The sequence below is a fragment of the Oncorhynchus mykiss genome, chromosome 18 (genome assembly GCF_013265735.2).
Source record: "Oncorhynchus mykiss isolate Arlee chromosome 18, USDA_OmykA_1.1, whole genome shotgun sequence".
Lineage (NCBI taxonomy): Eukaryota > Metazoa > Chordata > Actinopteri > Salmoniformes > Salmonidae > Oncorhynchus > Oncorhynchus mykiss.
In genome coordinates this window covers 63,510,336-63,527,589 of record NC_048582.1, presented here as the reverse complement: position 1 = coordinate 63,527,589, position 17,254 = coordinate 63,510,336, and the positions used below count along the sequence as shown (strand labels likewise).

The 17,254-nt window shown below is 41.0% G+C and overlaps 1 protein-coding gene across 1 annotated transcript in view; it reads left to right on the top strand.

Annotated features, from left to right (window-relative positions):
• Positions 1-17,254, top strand: part of csmd3b (CUB and Sushi multiple domains 3b) — an 826,488-nt gene that overhangs the window by 232,133 nt on the left and 577,101 nt on the right. The window lies entirely within an intron of this gene.

Below are 17,254 nucleotides of genomic sequence, written 5' to 3'. Positions count from 1 at the left end.
TAGTACCCTCTGACTGGGGAGACAGGGAGGAAGGGAGAGATGGTAGTACCCTCTGACTGGGGAGACAGGGTTAGAGAGAGATGGGGTACCCTCTGGGGAGACAGTCCCTCCCTCCCCATCTCCCCAGTCAGAGATTAACCCCCATCTCTCTCTAACCCCTGTCTCCCCAGTCAGAGGGTACCCCCATCTCTCTCTAACCCTGTCTCCCCAGAGGGTACCCCCATCTCTCTCTAACCCTGTCCCACCAGAGGGTACCCCCATCTCTCTCTAACCCTGTCTCCCCAGAGGGTACCCCATCTCTCTCTAACCCTGTCTCCCCAGAGGGTACCCCCATCTCTTTCTAACCCTGTATCCCCAGAGGGTACCCCCAGCTCTCTCTAACCCTGTCTCCCCAGTCAGAGGGTACCCCTGTCTCCACAGTCAGAGGGTACCTCCATCTCTCTCTTCCTCCCTGTCTCCCCTGTGTGTGTGTGTGTGTGTGTGTGTGTGTGTGTGTGTGTGTGTGTGTGTGTGTGTGTGTGTGTGTGTGTGTGTGTGTGTGTGTGTGTGTGTGTGTGTGTGTGTGTGTGTGTGTGCAACAGATTGAAAATGTTAACATCAGAATGAAAATGCAAATGTTAAACACTGTATATAGTCTAGTGGACTCATAGTAAAGGTTTGTGTTGCCTTGCCTCTGGTGTCCTCCTCTCTTGGCTTCTCATGCTTCCCAGGATGCACTGGGCATTCCATTTCATACTACAGCGGTGAGAGTCATTGTGTCCCACATAAACCACTGGAGTTAAACCTCCGCCACATGCTATTAACACACTCCTGTTTCCAGACGTCCTTTATCTCAAAGGTATGCTGTATTTTACAGCTTTTCTGCATTATTCATTATTCATTTCTGCATTAAGCAATATTGAATTGTAAGGGGGACAGGCCAATATCTTTACAACCATACCGAAGGTATTGTGACGTATTCCTGGTCACATTGTATGTCCTGTACTCCACTCCGATAGATCATGTTCTCTTGTATGCCTTCTTTAGATCCTGGGATTCTACAGAATACCATGTCTCATTGTTTCTGGAGGGTTCATATCTCAATCTGAGCATATTTCACATACATACAGTAGACTGCTTCTAGCATCCCGAATGGCACCCTAGTCCCTATTGTGTACTTTGAGTTTAATCTGTAGTTGGACATAGTTTCCATTCGTTTTCTCCTCTCACTGTGAGGGCGGGTGGTTGCCAAGACCGCAGCAGAGCAGTCAGAACCGCAAAGCAGGTTAAACCTCTCTGGAACACGTTAAGGGTTTTACAAAAACGCACTCCAAAGAACATCCAAGTTTACAAATGCAATCAATATACCTTGTATTAGCCAGCAGTCTGGACTGGACGGAACATTGAGGAAAATAGCCTCTTTGTCACCGCGGGCGGAGGGAGAGTCCTGGCCAGGTCCTGGGTCTACTGGCCGCCTATCGGCCTGTCAGATAGCAGAACTGTGGCAGTAAGATGGAGATGGATTACCAGGAGGTTGGAGCTAGCACTCTTCAGATAAGCATACTCCAGAGAAGGGCAGGTAATTTGGCTGCTCAAGCTCCAACTCGCTTCCAAACACAATCATCCCCAAGGTTGAATCTCTGGCACTCCAGCTACTGTAACCATGCCCCCACTGGGCAGTTCAACGTCTAGTCTTGATTTACAGTTGGTTGAGTTGTCATCTAGACTGAATTTATCATGAAACTGTCCCCATGTCGTTGGATTTAGCTTAATAAAAGTTGGGTCAAGAAAATACGGAATTTCCTCACGCTGATGACTTTTTGCAAATCCAATCAGTTTTCTCACGTTTATTAAACGTTATCACATTGGATTTTGTAGTTGAAACGACATGGAAGCCATGTTGATTTCATCTGTTTTTGCCCAGTGGGACAAGGCAGGCAGGCCAGTCAAGAAAGTGGGAGAAAGTTGTCTGATTTGCCTTTTTCGAACACCAAGGGCACTATGAAGGTCTTTGTTTTACAATGATTATTACTGCTTGACCATTGCTTTTATCCAAGGTCCCTTTCGATTCCTTCTGCCTTTGCCGAAATGTCATGAGCAATGCATGAAATGTCATGAGCAATGCATGAAATGTCATGAGCAATGCATGAAATGTCATGAGCAATGCATGAAATGTCATGAGCAATGCATTAAATGTCATGAGCAATGCATGAAATGCTGAAATAGGCTTGAATGTACTTTATGGTTTTGTCTTAGTGCATTTCATTGAAAATTCTTACAATAATATGGTTGTTTAAAGGCAAACATTGCTGGTAGTTTACAATTTGTGCTGAGTTGTGCTGAGTTGTTCAGGCCCAGACTTCTCCTTCTCTGGGCTTTAAATCTGTCTGGTTCTTAATGTAAAGAAAACTTTTTTTTTTTTTTTGCTGGAGGCGGTATTCACATGAATAGTTCTGCCATAGATGATACATCCCTACATCGTGTTTTCTACCTTGGCTGAAAGCTCACTGAATCTCAGTGTCCTCATTAATTTTACATTTGGAGATATGAACTGCAGGTCTAGGAGATGAAACTACAGTGGACTTTCCAGGTAAATTCTCATTTTTAGCAAGCTTCAGCGGTTTGGCAAGTTTCTTCACATACATTTAGCTTTTCAGTGACTCTCAGGCAGCCCACGAGTATAGTGATGGAGAAGGTTAGGGCGTTACTATTTTCTCTTCTTAAAATGTGATTTTAAACCTAAAACGTAACCTTAGCCCTAACCTTAATCCTAACCTTAACCCTCACCATTACCACACTGCTAACCGTATGCCTAACCCTAACCTTAAATTCAGAACAAAAAGCGAATTGTTTGTTTCCATACATTTTTACAATATAGCCAATTTTGACTTTGTAGTTGGGGTAACTAGTGGAAATGTCTCCTTACTTCCTCATGCTAGAACGGACAGTCCCCCAACCCTCATCAAATATGTAAATATACACTACCGGTCCAAAGTTTTAGAACAGCTACTCATTCAAGGGTTTTTCTTTATTTTACTATTTTCTACATTGTAGAATAATAGTGAAGACATCAAAACTATGAAATAAAACATGGAATCATGTAGTAACCAAAAAAGTGTTTAACAAATCAAAATATATTGAATATTTGAGATTCTTCAAATAGCCATCCTTTGCCTTGATGACAGCTTTGCACACTCTTGGCATTCTCTCAACCAGATGCATGAGGTAGTCACCTGGAATGCATTTAAATTAACAGGTGTGGCTTCTTAAAAGTTAATTTGTGGATTTTTTCCCACTTAATGCTTTTGAGCCAAACAGTTGTGTTGTCACAAGGTAACGGGGTATACAGAATTTGGTAAAAAGTCCATATTATGGCAAGAACAGCACTAATAAGCAAAGAGAAACAACATTCCATCATTACTTTAAGACATGAAGGTCAGTTAATCCGGAAAATCTCAATAGCTTTGAAAGTTTCTTCAAGTGCAGGAGCAAAAACCATCAAGCACTATGATGAAACTGGCTCTCATGAGGACCACCACAGAAATGGAAGACCCAGAGTTACTTCTGCTGCAGAGGATAAGTTCATGAGAGTTACCAGCCTCAGAAATTGCAGCCTAAATAAATGCTTCACAGAGTTCAAGAAACACACTGTCACGATCGTCGTATGGAGAGGACCAAAGCGCAGCGTGGTGTGAATACATTCTTCTTTATTGAAGGAAGAACACGAAGAACACGAAGAACAAAACAACAAGACAAACGTGACTGCTAACGAAACACTGAGCTGACGTGCAACATAACATAGCCAATAACCCACGAAATACCCAAAGAAGATGGCTGCCTAACTATGGTTCCCAACCATAGACCTACACCTAGATAGTTAACAACCCCATACATCTACAAAACCCCTAGACATTAGAAAAACCCTAGCTGAGACGAAAACACACATACCATCCTCGTCACACCCTGACCTAACCAAAATATATAAAGAAAACAAAGAATACTCAGGTCAGGGCATGACACACGCACTTCTCATCATCAACTGTTTAGAGGAGACTGTGTGAATCAGGCCTTCATGATCAATTTGCTGCAAAGAAACCACTACTAAAGGACACCAATAAGAAGAAGAGATTTGCTTGGACCAAGAAACACGAGCAATGGACATTAGACCGGTGGAAATCTGTTAAGATTTCCAATCGCTTGTGAGACGAGGTGTGGGTGAACGGATGATCCCTGCATGTGTATTTCCCACCGTGAAGCATGGAGGAGGAGGTGTTATGATGTGGGGGTGCTTTGCTGGTGACACTGTCTGTGATTTTTTACAATTCAAAGCACATTTAACCAGCATGGTTGCCATAGCATTCTGCAGCGATACGCCACCCCATCTGGTTTGGGCGCAGTCGGACTATCATTTGTTTTTCAACAAGAATGACCCCAGACACCTCCAGGCTGTGTAAGGGCTATTTTACCAATAAGTGATGGAGTGCTGCATCAGATGACCTGGCCTCCACAATCCTCTGACCTCAACCAAATTGAGATGTTTTGGGAAGAGTCAGACCGCAGAGTGAAGGAAAAGCACCCAACAAGTGCTCAGCATGTGGGAACTCTTTCTAGACTGTTGGAAAAGCTTTTCCAGGTGAAGCTTGTTGAGAGAGTGCCAAGAGTGTACGAAGCTGTCATCAAGGCAAGGGGTGGATATTTGAAGAATCTTAAATATAAAATATTTAGATTTTGAGTTAATAATTTTTGGGTTACTACATGATTCCATAGGTGTTATTTCATAGTTTTGATGTCTTGACTATTATTCTACAATGTAGAAAATAGTAAAAATAGAGAAAAACACTTGAATGAGTAGGTATTCTACAACTTTTGACTGGTAGTGTACACATTAAGCACATTTTCAGGGACATACAGTATTTGATATAATAAAAACAAAGACAACTGTAATTTAAATAGCTCTGAGGCACATTTCTCTGACACACATCTCTCTGTCACACATCTCTCTGTTACACATCTCTCTGTCACACATCTCTCTGTCACACACACACAGTGAGGAGTTAGAGGTGAGGCAGGGCCATTGTTGAAGTTCTCAGGGACGTCTGTTTGTCACAGTAGTTTATCTACCCAGATTACAGTGGAAATGTGTGACCTTTACTGAATCACACCTGAGGTTTTTATTCAAGTGTTTAATTTTTCTGTGGTGGATTAAAGGAACTAACTGCATCTCTAATTTGTTCACAGAGCTAGAGGAGGACTGTACGCTTGTTCACGGTCCAAGATTTCAGGCTCCTTTATTTTCTCTCAATTTCAATTTTCAATTTAAGGGCTTTATTGGCATGGGAATCATATGTTTACATTGCCAAGGTAAGTGAAATAGATAATAAACAAAGTGAAATAAACAATAAAAATGAACAGTAACATTACAATCACAGAAGTTCCAAAGGAATAGACACATTTCAAATGTCATTATGTCTATATATATTGTTGTAACAATGTGCAAATAGTTAAAGTACAAGAGGGAAAATAAATAAATGTAAATGTGGGTTGTATTTACAACGGTCACAAATCTCTCACTATCAATTCAATTTTAGTTTAAGGGCTTTGTTGGCATAGGAAACATATGTTAACATTGCCAAAGCAAGTGAAATAAGATAATAAACAAAAGTGAAATATACTCCCTCTCTCTCTCTCTTTCTCTCTTCCTTTCTCTTTCTCTCTCTCTCTTACGCTCTCACTCTTTCTCTCTCTCTCTTGCTCTCTCTCTCTAGCTCTCTCTAGCTCTCTCTCTCTCTTGCTCTCTCTCTCTCTATTGCTCTCTCTCTCTCTTGCTCTCTCTCTTTCTCTCTCTCTTGTGCTCTCTCACTCTCACTCTCTAGCTCTCTCTATTGATATCTCTCTTGCTCTCTCTCTCAAGCTCTCTTTCAAAATTAAATTAAATTCAACGGGCTTTATTATTGGCATGCAAAAAAAATATGTTCACTTTACCAAATAAAGTTAAATTTCACCCAATAAATACGGGAGTTTATCAAAATTGGATTTGTTTTTAAATTCTTTGTGAATCTATGTAATATGATGGAAATATGTGTCTCTAATAAGGTCATACATTTGGCAGGAAGTTAGGAAGTGCAGCTCAGTTTCCACCTCATTTTGTGGGCAGTTTGCATGCAGCCTGTCTTCTCTTGAGAGCCAGTTCTACCTATGGCGTCCTCTCTCAATAGCAAGGCTATGCTCACTGAGTCTGTACATAGTCAAACCTTTCCTTAAGTTTGGGTTGGTCACAGTGATCAGGTATTCTGCCACTGTGTACTCTCTGTTTAGGGCCAAATAGCATTCCAGGTTGCTCAGTTTTTTAGTTAATTCTTTCCAAGTAATTATCTTTTTGTTTTCTCATGATTTGGTTGTGTCTAATTGTGTTGCTGGCTCTGTGTGGTCTGTTTGTGTTTGTGACCAGAGCCCTAGGAACAGCTTGCTTAGGGGACTATTCTACTGGTTCATCTCTCTGTAGGTGATGGCTTTGTTATGGAAGGTGTGGGAATCACTTACTTTTAGGTGGTTGTAGAATTTAACAGATCTTTTTTTGGATTTTGATAATTAGGCCTAATAATTCTGCATTATTTTGTGTTCATCGTCATACATGAAGGATGTTTTTGCAGAATTCTGAATGTAGAGTCTCAATTTTGTGTTTGTCCCATTTTGTGAATTCTTGGTTGGTGAGTGGACCCCATACCTCACAACTAGAGCAATAGGCTCTACAACTCCAGTGTTTTACTTGCTATATTGTATTTACTTCGCCACCATGGCCTTTTTTTGACTTTACCTCCCTTATCTCACCTCATCTCTACCTGCACATTCATCTTCTTCACATCTACCATTCCAGTGTTTAATTGCTATGTTGTAATTACTTCGCCACCAGGGCCTATTTATTGCCTTAACTCCCTGATCTTAACTCATTTGCTCACATTGTATATAGACTTTTTGTTTTCTTTGTTCTACTGTATTATTGACTGTATGTTTTGTTTATTCCATGTGTGACTCTGTGTTGTTGTATGTGTCAAATTGCTATGTTTTATCTTGGCCAGGTCGCAGTTGCAAATGAGAACTTATTCTCAACTAGCCTACCGGGTTAAATAAAGGTGAAATAAAACATTTTTTTAAACTGATTCAAGTGTTTTTAGCCAGATCCTAATTGGTATGTCAAATGTTATGTTCTTTTCATGGCATAGAATGCCCTTCTTGGGTCTCTCAGATCATTCACAGCTTTGTGGAAGTTACCTGTGTATAGTTTTGTGTGTGCTCTAGGACAATGGTGTCTAGATGGAAATTGTATTTGTGGTCATGGCAACTGGACGTTTTTTGGAACCCCATTATATTGGTCTTACTGAGATTTACTGTCAGGGCCAAAGTCTGTCAGAATCTGTGCAGAAGATCTAGGTGCTGCTGTAGGCCCTCCTTGATTGGGGACAGAAGCACCAGATCATTAGCAAACAGTATACATTTGATTTCAGATTCTTGTAGGGTGAGGCCGGGTACTGCAGACTGTTCTAGTGCCCTCGCCAATTCATTGAAATATACAGTACCATTTAAACATTTGGACACATCTACTCATTCAAGGGTTTTTCTTTATTTGTACTATTTTTTTATTTTATTTTTTACCTCTTTTTCTCCCCAATTTCGTAGTATCCAATTGTTTTAGTAGCTACTATCTTGTCTCATCGCTACAACTCCCGTACGGGCTCGGGAGAGACAAAGGTTGAAAGTCATGCGTCCTCCGATACACAACCCAACCAAGCCGCACTGCTTCTTAACACAGCGCGCATCCAACCCGGAAGCCAGCCGCACCAATGTGTCGGAGGAAACACCGTACACCTGGCAACCTTGGTTAGCGTGCCCTGCGCCCGGCCCGCCACAGGAGTCGCTGGTGCGCGATGAGACAAGAATATCCCTACCGACCAAGCCCTCCCTAACCCGGACGACGCTAGGCCAATTGTGCGTCGCCCCACAGACCTCCCGGTCGCGGCCGGTTGCGACAGAGCCTGGGCGCGAACCCAGAGTCTCTGGTGGCACAGCGCCCTTAACCACTGCTCCACCCGGGAGTTCCCTATTTGTACTATTTCTACATTGTTCAATAATAGTGAAGACATCAAAACTATAACATAACACATATGGAATCAGGTAGTAACCAAAAAAAGTGTTTAACTAATCACATTTTTGATTCTTCAAAGTAGCCACCTTTTGCCTTGATGACAGCTTTGCACACTCCTGGCATTCTCTCAACCAGCTTCACCGGGAATGCTTTTCCAACAGTCTTGAAGGAGTGCCCACATATTCTGAGCACTTGTTGACTGCTTATCCTTCACTCATCGCAAACCATCTCAATTGAGTTGAGGTCGAGTGATTTTGGAGGCCAGGTAGTCTGATGCAGTACTCCAACACTCTCCTTCTTGGTCAAATACCCCTTACACAGCCTGTAGGGGTCATTGTCCTGTTGAAAAACAAATTACTGTCCCACTAAGCGCAAACCAGATGGGATGGCGTATCGCTGCATGCTATGGTAATCATGCGGGTTACGTGTGCCTTGAATTCTAAATAAATCACGTACAGTGTAAACAGCAAAGCACCCCCATACCCTCACACCTCCTCCTCCATGCTTCAAGGTGGGAAGCACACATGCAGAGATCATCCGTTCACTTACTGGGCATCTCACAAAGACACTGTGGATGGAATCACAAATCTCAAATTTGGACTCATCAGACAAAGGACAGATTTCCAAGACTCTCTTCTTATTGGTGTCCTTTAGTAATGGTTTCTTTGAAGCAATTCAACCATGAAGGCCTGATTCACATCGTCTCCTCTGAACAGTTGATGTTGAAATGTGTCTGTTGCTTGAACTCCGAGAAGCATTTATTTTGGCTGCAATTAGAGTCTGGGAACTCTAATCAACTTATCCTTTGCAGCAGAGGTAAAGCTGGGTCTTCCTTTCCTGTGGCGGTCCTCATGAGAGCCAGTTTCGTCATAACACTTGATGGTTTTGGGACTGCACTTTAAGAAACTTTCAAAGTCCTTAACATTTTCCAGATTGACTGACCTTCATGTCTTACGTATTGATGGACTGTCATTTATCTTTGCTTATTTGAGCTGTTCTCGCCATAATATGAACTTTATCAAATAGGGCTATCTTCTACATACCACCCCTACCTTATCACAACACAACTAACTGGCTCAAAAGCATTAAGAAGAAAATAAATTCCACAAATTAACTTTTAAGAAGGCACACCTTTTAATTGAAATGCATTCCAGGTGACTACCTCATGAAGCTGGTTGAGAGAATGCCAAGAGTGAGCAAAGCTGTCATCAAATCAAAGGGTGGCTGCTTTGAAGAATCTCAATTATGAAGCATATTTTGATTTGATTAACACTTTTTTTGGTTACTACATGATTCCATATGTTTTATTTCATTGTTTTGATGTCTTCACTATTATTCTACAATGTAGAAAATAGTGAAATAAAGAAAAACAATTGAATGAGTAGGCGTGTCTAATTCTTTGACTGGTTCTGTATGCTGAAGAGGGTGGGGCTTAAGCTGCATCCTTGTCTTACTCCACGGCCATTGGGAAAGAAATGTGTGTGTTTTTTGCCAATTTTAAGTGCACATTTGATCGGAGTTTATAATATTGTATGTTTTTCCCCCAACACCACTTTCCATCAATTTGTATAGCAGACTCAAATTGAGTCAAAATATTTTTTTGAAATCAACAAACCATGAGGAAACTTTGCCATTGCTGTAGTTTGTTTGTTTGTTTGTTTGTTTGTCAATTAGGGTGTGCAGGGTGAGTTAATGATCTATTGTACAGTAATTTGGTAAAAAGCCAATTTGACATTTTCTTAGTATGTTGTTTTCGCTGTCTTGTTATTTGTTATGGGGCCAAAAATATTGGAGAAATGTTTTTTCTATACATTTCTGTTTTGGATAGATAGCTCTGTGTTTTTTTGTTTGATTCTATGGATTCTATGGTTAGATTCTATGGATTCTTCCATTACATTGAGCTGATTTCTGACCTGCTGTTCTTTCTTTTTACGTAGTGTATTTCTGTATTGCTTTAGTGATTCACCATAGTGAAGGCGTAGGGTCAGGCTTTCTGGGCCTTTATGTTTTTGGTTGGATAGTTTTCTCAAATTGTTTTCTTAGATTTTTGCATTCTTCATCAAACCATTTGTCATTTTAGTTAATTTTCTTATGTTTTTTGCTTAAATGTTTTTGATTTGATAGGGAAGCTGAGGTCATACTGTTTAGGTTTTATACTGCCAAGTTTACACCTTCACTATTACAATGAAACATTTCGTCCAGGAAGTTGTCTAAAAGGAATTGAATTTGTTTTGTTTCCACACTACTTTCCTTCCTTCTATAGTATTTCTTAATATTATTCAGTTCCTTTGGCTTGATGCCTCATGATTGAGTTTTGCTCTGTTCACGTAGACTGAGATTTTGCTGTGATGGTCTGACTGTGAATGCTCTGAGAGACTGGGTTGAGGTCAGTGATAAAGTAGTCTACAGTACTACTGCCAAGAGATTACATATAGGTGTACCTACCGGAAGAGAACCCTCGAAGCCTATCATTGACATTGTACATGCCTAGCGTGCGACAGAGCACGCAGAGAATATATTTTTATGTGCAGTACGTCATCACGCACAGCCTTTTATCCACATGTCAATTGGATGGAAACCTAGCTAGTGGTAGTCATTCTGATAAAACAGAGGTCAGAGGTCACAATAGGAGGGAAAGTGTGCTCAATAATTATCTCCTGCCTATGAGCTCTTGAGCCCATCCACCACCCAAGCCAACACACTCACTCACACACACGCACACACACCGACACACACACACTCTGTAGGTCCATGGGACTGATGATGATCTCTCATTGTTAAAGGGAAGAGACACAAGCTGGCTGTCAGCCGACTGACTCTGTTTTCATTCAGGCTATTTTACAATATCAGCACCCAGGTAATTAGCAGTTTTAAATTAACAAAGTTGGCTGATACCTACAGACATGCATATTCGTAGCCTCATGTCTGTCTCTCAGCTAGCTGTTCGTGTCTGCAGTGTGTGTGTATGTGTATGTGTGCGTGTGTGTGTGTGTGTGTGTGTGTGTGTGTGTGTGTGTGTGTGTGTGTGTGTGTGTGTGTGTACAAGAACATGTGTGTGTGTGTGTTCATACAAAAACGTGAGTGTGTGTGTGCATACAAGAACGTGTGTGTGTGTGTGTGTGTGTGTGCATGTGTGTGTGTGTGTAAAAGAACGTGTGTGTGTTACATAAAAATACTAATTCACAGTAGACCATGTCGTGGTTAGATCTTCCAACCCCCTGGTAGCCTGATAGGTGGAGCAGACACTTCCCTTTGGCCCCTTTGCCTTGTTCTAAACCACTGACCAGAGGAATAAACATGCTCTGAATGATTTGAAAATAATATACACCATCCGTGGACAGACACACTTTAACCAGTCATTCTCCAGAGAATCCACTGAGAACAGTTTGCCTGAGCATTAGTTGGCTGGTTGACACACTCTATGGTTGGAATACAAGGGGAGTAACCAGTGGTGGGCTGGCTGCACTTTTAATGGTCTTCTTTTGTGGCCCTCTCTCTCTCTCTCTCTCTCTCTCTCTCTCTCTATCTCTATCTCTCTCTCTCTCTCTCTCTCTCACTTTCTATCTCTCTCTATCTCTATCTCTCTCTCTCTCTCACTTTCTATCTCTCTCTATCTATCTCTCTCTCTCTCTCTCTCTCTCTCACTTTCTATCTTTCTCTCTCACTCGTTCTCAATCTTTCTCTCTCTGTATCTCTCTATCTCTGACTCTCTTTTTCACTCAACTATATATTTTCTTCCGTTACAGCATCCTCTCTCTCTTTTTGGCTCTTTCAAATACTGCACATGTCTCAGCCAGTATATGGTTTTCTTATCTTGCTCTCCCAGCATGAAGCTAAAGCTGAACCCAACCCACCCACTGTGTCCTTAACTTCAGATGTGCAGGCAAGTTCCATGTGAATGCAATGCAGTACTGAACTGCATGTAATGGTGGTGAGGGAGCGCTAAAGTTTTCGACTGTCTTGATGTTGAGTTGAGTTTCTCATTTCTAGAATTGTATAGAGAGAGAGAGAGAGAGAGAGTTTGAGTTTTTATAAAACCTTTATTTTTTACTCAAGTGTTAACATAAATAATGACACACTGCCTTTTCAGAAATGAAACAACAAATGTAATTCCTAAACAAAAATAAATACATAACATATACATTCAACTTATTTCAGCAGCAAAAAATAATTTCCCCTCCTCTACAAAACAAAGCGCTCCTTCATATGCCCACTTCTCCTCAAATAATAGGAGGTATTTTACAGCTGAAAAGAACTCAAAATCGACTTTTATTCTTGCTTTCACTAATCCTTTAAAAACACATCTTACATCCTGCCCATATCCCGTTTCTATCTTATGTTTCCTACTCAGAAAAATTGACATCTTAGCTTGTCCCAAAATAAAATTTTACATTTGACATTTTCTTTTCTGTTGTTTACTATATTGAAACCCCAAAATAAAAACAGTGTTATTGAAAAACTCAGATACAGCTTTAAACAAAGATTCCAGCATTTCCAATAGAGGTTTTATCCTCTCACACTCCATAAAACAGTGAAAAATGGTTTCTCTTATATTACAAAAAGGACATCCATCTCTAACATCTGAGTTAATAACAGATACAAAAGCATTAACTGCTATCTCCCTCACTAGCTTTAAGCACCAACTGTCAGAGCAGCTCACAGATTACTGCACCTGTACATAGCCCACATATAATTTAGCCCTATCAACTACCTCTTTCCCAACTGTATTTAATTAATTTATTTATTTTGCTCCTTTGCACCCCATTATTTTTATTTCTACTTTGCACATTCTTCCATTGCAAAACTACCATTCCAGTGTTTTACTTTCTATATTGTATTTACCTTGCCACCAAGGCCTTTTTTTTGCCTTTACCTCCCTTCTCACCTCATTTGCTCACATTGTATATAGACTTGTTTATACTTTATTATTGACTGTATGTTTGTTTTACTCCATGTGTAACTCTGTGTTGTTGTATCTGTCGAACTGCTTTGCTTTATCTTGGCCAGGTCGCAATTGTAAATGAGAACTTGTTCTCAACTTGCCTACCTGGTTAAATAAAGGTAAAATAAAAATAAAATAAAATAAAAAATGATGCCATGTAAAACCCTCCATTGCATATCACCAGTACCCTTTTGTAATGGTGGCTTGTACAGTGCTCTCCATGCTGGCTTTACCTTGTCATCAATGCCCAATTTTACCCTCCATGGAGTGTCTTTTCTATTTTTTAATTTATCTTTATTCAACACCTTGACACACCCCCTATACAAGTCCTTCCCATTCACCTCATCCAAACCCACCTCCTCCAACCCTCTCAAATCCAGCAATAACGCCTTTCTTTCTGACTCTGGGATATTTGGTGTAATCCCTAGTCTTGGAAATGAGACGTCTTCATCTTGTACCTTCTTCTTGTGGCTACTAAGCATACCCCATTCTTCCGCTGACAGAGCCTTCCTGCAGCTCCCCAGCATTTGTCCGACAATCCTTTCCGACCTCATCCCCAAATGTTCTGCCACCCATCTTCCATCCATTAAGGCGGGCCCAGCCATGGCCATTAACTGTTTTAAGGTTATGATTTTCCCCTTCTCCAGAATCTTGGAGAAATGTGGAACAGCTGCAGTTGTACAATCCAGTCTTGCCCCATACACCAGAGGTTCCTCCAACAGCCAATGCACTGCATTGACTCCGCTGAAGTTCGTCTGGACACCTTCATTATGCTCCACACTCTGAGAAGGCCTCTGTAAAACGGAGGTACTCCCTCCCTAGAAATCTGGCTACTATCAACCAGAAATAAAGCCTTCTTTAAACCTAATCCTCCAACCCGCTGTAATACAAGACCTGCCACCCCTCTCCACACCACATTTTCCGGTCCATAAAGCAACCTTTGAATAAACTGAAACCGGAAAGCAGCAGCCCTACTAGCAAGATGTACAAGACCTTGTCCCCCCTCCTCTTTTGACAAATACAAAACATTTTGTGGAACCCAGTGATATTTATCCCAAAAGAAATCCACAATAATTGTCTGTATCTTAGCCAGAAGGCCAGATGGTGGTTCTAAAACTGACAACCGATGCCACAGTGCAGAGGCAATCACATTGTTAACTATAATAGTGCGCCCCCTATATGACATACGAGATAGTAACCAACGCCATCTCCTCATCCTCCCTTCCACCATTTCAACCACCCCACTCCAATTTTTTTCCATAGTCCCCTCATCTCCTAGGTACACTCCAAGATACTTAAAACCTCCCTTACACCATTCTAGCACCCTGGCAAAGCCATGATCCCTCCAGACCATTCTCCAATCTGTAAAGCACAACTCTTTTCCCATTTTACCTTTGCAGAGGATATTCCCCTAAAACGATCAACCATTAGACTCAAGCTATCCACCTCCGCTTGATTTTTCACTAACACAACTACATCATCAGCATAGGCTGAGAGACGAATAGGAGGAATATCCTCTGAAAAGTACACCCCTGCAATGCGACTTCTAATGCTATTTAGTAGTGGCTCTATAGCAATGGCATATAACATTCCTGACAAAGAACATCCCTGCCTAATACCTCTACACACTTTAAAAGGAGCCCTCAAACCACCGTTAACTTTCAAAACACTTTCAATGTCACCATATATCACCTTTATCATGGCAATAAAACCAGAGCTGAACCCAAACGCCTCAAACGTGTGCCATAAATATTGATGTTCAACTCGGTCAAATGCCTTTTCCTGATCAATTGAAATTAGACCAGCATCCAACCCAATAGCCCTAGAGACGTCCAAAAAATCACGAATCAGAGAAATGTTATCCCCTATCTGCCTGCCAGGAACACAGTAGGACTGATCCGTATGTATGATTTGCCCCATCACCTCCCTCAGCCTGTTGGACAAAGCCTTTGACAATATCTCATAATCAGTGCACAATAAAGCCACCGGCCTCCAGTTCTTCACCTCCCTCTGGTCACCCTTTTTGGGAAGTAGGGTGAGGACAGCCCTTCTGCAGCTTATTGGTAGTAACCCTCCAGTTAAACTATCATTAACTACTTCTAACCAATCCTCTCCCAACATAGCCCAAAAATACTTAAAAAAGTAAACGGGAAGCCCATCAATGCCTGGTGCCCTTCCATTTTCCATGCCTTTTAATGCATTGTATAAATCCTGCAAAGACAATGGTTGCTCAAGCTCAACCTGAGCTTCTGCAGCCACCTTTGGGAGCCCATCAAAGAACTGCTGTGTCACTGTTTTATCCTCTTTGTACTCACACTTGTAGAGCTCAGCATAGAACTCTACTGCCCTCTTTCTAATTTCACTAGGACTAGTATGCTCTTGTCCAACAGCTGATTTGAGACAATGAATATTTTTTCTTTGTCCATTCTTTTTCTCTAAACCAAAGAAAAATTTGGATGAGGCATCTATTTCAGATATTCCCTGAAACTTACTTCTCACCAATGCCCCCTGTGCTCTGATACCCAGCAGGTCTGACAATGCAGCTTTTCTCCTCTTGAGGGCCTGAGTATGGCCTCGATCTCCTGTGGTCTCAACCAACGTCATGAGTTCCACTATTTCAAACTCTAGGGCTTTCATTGATCTGGTGATATCCTTGGTGACATTCCTCGTGTATTGATTACAAAATTGTTGAATCTGGATTTTCCCTATATCCCACCACTGTTGAAGGGATACAAAACTGGCCTTTTGAGACCTCCACCTCTCCCAGAAAAAACTGAAACAGTTCCTGAAATGAGCATCACTCAATAAAGTTATATTAAAATGCCAGAATGCACTTTTGGGTTTTACATTGTTAATGAACACCACCTCTGTTATTAAATAATGATCAGAAAATCCCACTGGGGTTATCACACTTGATTTACAGACCTGAGATTGATGCTCAAAAACATAAAACCTGTCTAACCTGGCCATAGAGATGATGTTCTCCCTCACATGCGCCCAGGTGTACTGCCTTGTTCCTCCATGTTGACTCCGCCAAATATCACACAGTTCATGTGTTACAATGAGGCGTTTTAAAAAAGTCCTTGAGGCTATATGAGGTTCTTGGTGATTTCTATCTAAATCGCTAACTGTGCAGTTAAAATCCCCAGCAATAAATACATAATCTTCTTTGTTACATTTCTCAATGGTATTTGATAATGTCTCTAAAAAACATACCCTCTCAACTGTCACCACTGGGGCATATACATTTATCAGACACATGTTTTCATACCTTGCTCTAACTTTTAATAACCTCCCCTCAACTACCTCTTCAACCTCATATGACAAAGGCAAAAACCCTTTTGAGAACAAGATAACCACACCCCCACTTTTAGATTTTTTATGACCACACACCACTGTTCCCCCCCACTCCTGTTGCCACATAACTTCATTTTCCAAATTACTATGCGTTTCTTGTAGAACATTTATGTCACTTCCCTTTCCCCTAATTAACTCATACACCATGGCTCTTTTTTTACCATCTCTTGCCCCATTTACGTTTAAAGAAGAAATCTTAAAACTGCTCATGGATGAAAAAAAATAAATACAGAGGAAGATACAGCCACCACATCTCTTTACAGAGTTAAAACTGCAACTGAACTCTTTCATTTTCTTTAGAATTTACATCACTTATCACTCTCGTGACCTCTTTCTTGAGTCTAGCAATTTCAGGGCTTTTCAAACTTTCCCCTGTAATTTTTGACATCAGAAACTTTGCTGATTCAATAAACAATTCACGTTCAGGGAAAAAATCAGTTACAGTGCCTTGCGAAAGTATTCAGCCCCCTTGAACTTTGCGACCTTTTTGCCACATTTCAGGATTCAAATATAAAGATATAAAACTGTATTTTTTTGTGAAGAATCAACAACAAGTGGGACACAATCATGAAGTGGAACGACATTTATTGGATATTTCAAACTTTTTTAACAAATCAAAAACTGAAAAATTGGGCGTGCAAAATTATTCAGCCCCCTTAAGTTAATACTTTGTAGCGCCACCTTTTGCTGCGATTACAGCTGTAAGTCGCTTGGGGTATGTCTCTATCAGTTTTGCACATCGAGAGACTGAAATTTTTTCCCATTCCTCCTTGCAAAACAGCTCGAGCTCAGTGAGGTTGGATGGAGAGCATTTGTGAACAGCAGTTTTCAGTTCT